Here is a 4,659-nt window from a genome sequence, read left to right on the forward strand (position 1 = left end):
AATTAATGATCTATGCTATATATCCATGACAGACATGAAAGCAGTTACAAGACTGCAACAAGACAGAGATGAAGAAAAGATGAAAACAGAAAAAGTATAGCAGATAGTGCCTGAGAAATGGCATATATAAAAACCCACACCAACAGAACAAACCCAACCCCCCCAAAAAAACCCCACCTAACCAACAACTAACATCCATTATGAAGAGGGAAGATACAACTGATCCTGCCTTGGGGCTGTACAATGAACCACTGGAGTCCCTAAGGCCCTTCCTTCCTGAACCTGTTTCTATGCTTTTCAAACAAGATGAAGAGCTGTATTTGCTTCTTTTATCCTGTTCCAGAGTTGTCATGAAAAGAAACAAGTAAATGATTTCTCCTTTGTCTGTCAGCCAACTGAAATAAATTCAGTGGAGCCTGCATGGCCTAGTTTCCTGAATCACACATATGTTTTACTATTGACACTGATGACCCCAGGAGCACACATTGTCTTCCCTTCTGTTTGGTTGCCTGTGTACTGGACTGGAGATAGAGCTTTTCCTCTAACAGGTTGTATCAATACCAGTTTCTGTTTCCTTCTCCTGTATCAATGAGGAAGTTGCATTCAAACTTACCAGAATATAAACTGTAAACATTATGATATATTTAGTAGGTTACTAAATATTTCTACCAGTAATAATCTAGTTAGCCAGTTGTAGTTCGTGCTCCAGACTGCAAAATGGTGATGGTGAAGTGTGGTTTACATATATAACTTGCCACAAAAATGTTTCCCTCTAAACTGTCTGAGCACAAGGTAACAGATTTATCATAGAATAAATCTGACACAAGGTCAGAAATGCCCTGCAACACTACATCCCCCCTAAGCCTCATGTTACATCCATGCATTTATCTTCCTCGAACTCAACCATAACGCATCACTTATTTCAGTAATAGCTCGCTCTTGATGTACAAAATGGAATTCTGTTTGGTTTTGGTTGGGGTTTTCTTGCTTTGTTTTCCTGACAAGGCTTCCATAGCTGAGCAGACTTCACCATCAGCAGCACTGCCTTAAAGATGTTTTTAATCAAACTCATCATTTTAATATCACAGTACCCTATATCTTGCAAGGATACGTTTTGCATAATTCCCGCAGCCAACTCCTAACTTTAAAGGGCACAGTTTTCCTCCCACTAAGATTACAAAAAATGTACTAAGTACATCTCTCAGGCTTTAGCACATCATGACTGTGCTAGCTGAGAGCAGGCAGTCATGTATTTCAGCCACCAACATTTTCAGCTGTCCGAAGCCCTCCTTTCATCATCATAGCCTTGGGCTCCCTACCTCGGTTGCAAGACTGTGTGGGAAGCTGAGAGAGGCCCATATGAACCACTGTGACAGCAGCAGCCTGCTCCTACTCACCCTCCCTCCAGGTGTTGCTCAGATCTCTGCAGCCACAGGCTGCAGGCACAGCACCATCATGCTTCCTATAGGTGTCTGTGTCATGGTTCCTGTAAGTGCGTGTGTGTCAGAAAATATTACACTTCCAGGAAAGAATGAACCTTGTGTATATATGTTGCACACATGGCCTGCACCTGTACAGGAAATCCAGCACCCCTGGGAAGGGGCGAAGAGACACTTTTGGGACAAGTCTGCTGCTTATAAGGAATAATGCCCATCTTATGGTGGGAAAAAGCTGTCTAGTATTGGCTCCGTTTGACACCATAAGATGGTGGGTGTCTTCCTCAGCTGGAGAAGCACAGCATCAGTGACACACAAAGCAAAGGCCTGTTTGGTGTTCCGCCATTAACACTGTGGGCATAACAATATGTCATTTGGGTTCCTTCTCAAGGAGACTGCCAACCTGGAGAGCCCAAGTTATAGCTAGAAGTGTGGCCAGTCAAGATCAGTACTAGAAAATCATCAAAGAATTGTTCATAGCAGACTAACAGGAACGTGACTGCCACTGGAAAGGCCTGTCTCCTGAAAATGGCATTCCTAATATTTACGAGCTAATAAGAGGTTGTCATTTCACTCCATTTATCAAAGAGCACCGACAGTACAATAGCTATGCTGAATGTTGCTTTGAAATCCTCTTGTTAAAATTTCAAAGGTACTTCAGCAATATGAATATGCTTGCTTTTTTTTTTTTTTACAGCTTCAGAAAAAGGATAAATAAGTCTTTGTCTTAAAGAGCAATCAGTTTACACAAAATCACACAGGAAGTTGTGGTGAAGCTGACAATATTTCACAGATTATGTCCTATTTTGCTACTTTCAATACAACACGCTTTCTCCCCACTGATTGGCTATTGACTACGTCATATGATGATCATGATAGATATGATGGCCCACACCATGGTACTTAAAACCAATTATTCACTCAGTTCTGTTACACAATGAATAGGCTTCTGCATTATATATTTATTGTCTTGCATATTTATTGATCCAAAGAAATTAATAGAAAACAGAAACTAAAATTACATTGATTGTTTAAACACTCCATAAACTATTTTTTCTTTAAAGAAACTGTGCTAGGTACAGGCACCTGTAGCACGCTAGACAACATTAGACATCACGTGTTTCAAAGGACATGGTTATACACAACCTCTTGTCCACAGCCTTCACTGTAGTGGTGAGCCTCTTCTCAATCATCAGTCTTTTTGACAGGACAGCTTTTACATCCCTGAATTGGATAATGCTGCATATACTTCATTCATTTAGAGGAAGCAATAGCATCTGCATTTCATAAGCATATTTAGATACTAATGGTACTGGCTTTTTAACAAGCAAAACTGACATCGTGGTTAACTGTTGATGACCAACTCAGAAAAGGAAATCATTGAAAGGTTATCACATAAAAGAAGATGATGCAAACCACAAAAATATTCTGTCTGAATCAAATTTTGCCATCTTAGATGGCACAAGTGATTTGACTGCATCATGGACTTGAGAAAGATCCCTGCACTTATGACGCAATATAAAGTTAATTTTGTTGGGTTTTGTATTTTGCCCTTTACCAATCCTCAAACATTTCTTAAAACCTACAAGCCAAAAGAATTAAAGCTCCAGTTATGCATATCTTCATCAGTGTCCCAGGAGAGCCTAGGCTTAGTAGACATGCTCAGAGTATGTGTAGAACCTCACAGCAAAAGAGGCATCAATAGCAGCTAGGAACACTTTTATGCATAAAGGCAGCTGGAAGGATTGTGATCTCCTTAAGCAACAAAAAATGATTTTTTTTTTTAACACCTACAATGTAGAGGGCACAGACTTTCACCTACCAGAGTTTCAAATCCTCATCTCTGAATACATTGCTATGACCACTTAGGAGTTTGTTGATTTGAGGGCGTAGGAAGTGAAAGGTAAACCCTGACTTCTACCCTCCCAACCATCGCAGCTGGGCAACCTCATGAAAAAAAACCATGAAACAGAAAAAGAGAAGCTGAGCTCTTTAGTCATAAAACCAGACCTTCTGCCTGCAAAAAGTGACCCGGGTCCAAGCCCCACTTCAGGGACTATAGCACGCATGCCACACTCAATACTTAATGTAGCATTCATTCAACCATTCAAGAACCAGGGCAGACTGCATGAGAACACAGGTTTCCCCCTCCCCACACAAGTGCCCTAACTACTACATGAGTCTCCATGACTCAACACACCTCGTGGCTTCCTGATTTTTATTTTTGATTAAACTGATCGGGGGATTTTTTGTGCGAGCTGTGTGAACGGGCTCTATTGACTTTTATAGGTTGGAATGGAACAACAGTGACCAGACAGCAAGGGCAGAACACAAGGAAGAAGGAGGAGTGCTGCGAAGATGGCGTGTGGGAGTTGCACAACTACTAACTCTTACCCTGGAGGCCAGCAGTCCTCTTGGGCCTGCACGAACCAGACCACCAAACACAGACTCATAGAATGGTTAGAGTTGGAAAGGACCTTAAAGATCGAGTTCCAAACCCCCTGCCACGGGCAGGGACACATCCACTAGACCAGGTTGCTCAAAGCCCCATCCAGCCTGGTCTGGACATCTGCTCTGCTGGGCCGCCAGTCCACACCGACACCACCATTCGTTTCCATTACTACGTCCACATCCAGCAACGCAAGGTCTGCTGTGGGCAGATAAGAAGGCAGGTTTACGCCTCCAGCAGATAGAGCCGACCCTCCCAGGGAGACTCCGCACATCCACCCGGGAGGCGCGGGCAGGTCAGCACGGCCCGCCGCTCCTGCCCGCCCACCGAGGGGCTCGGCCTCCCCGCTGCTGCTTCAACCGGGGCTGACGGACAGGTCCGTCTGCTGGGCCAACGGTCGCCCGCCGCGAGCACCACCGGCCCAACGACTAACGGCCGCGCCAACAAGTGTCGTTGGCGGCGCGTACCACCACCCCCCCGCCCCGGCCCGCCACTCTGTCACAGACTTATAGAGGGTGGCGGAACGGAGGAATCACCCGCAATTACCGGGGCTTGCCGCCGCGGAGCGCCCAACTTCCCTCCCCCTCCCTCCCTCCCTCCCTCTCTCTCTCTCTCTCTCTCTCTCTCTCTCTCTCTCCTTCAGCGATTCCACCGGGACGAAGCCGCTCCCCGCGCCATTCAGGGGCCGGCCATCCTCACGCACCGCCCGCCCGGCCCCGCCTGCAGCTCTGGCAGCGCGGCGCGGGGGCTGCCGGCGCATGCGCAGCCGCCCGG

This window comes from Numenius arquata, chromosome 1 (genome assembly GCF_964106895.1).
Source record: "Numenius arquata chromosome 1, bNumArq3.hap1.1, whole genome shotgun sequence".
In the NCBI taxonomy this organism is placed as follows: domain Eukaryota; kingdom Metazoa; phylum Chordata; class Aves; order Charadriiformes; family Scolopacidae; genus Numenius; species Numenius arquata.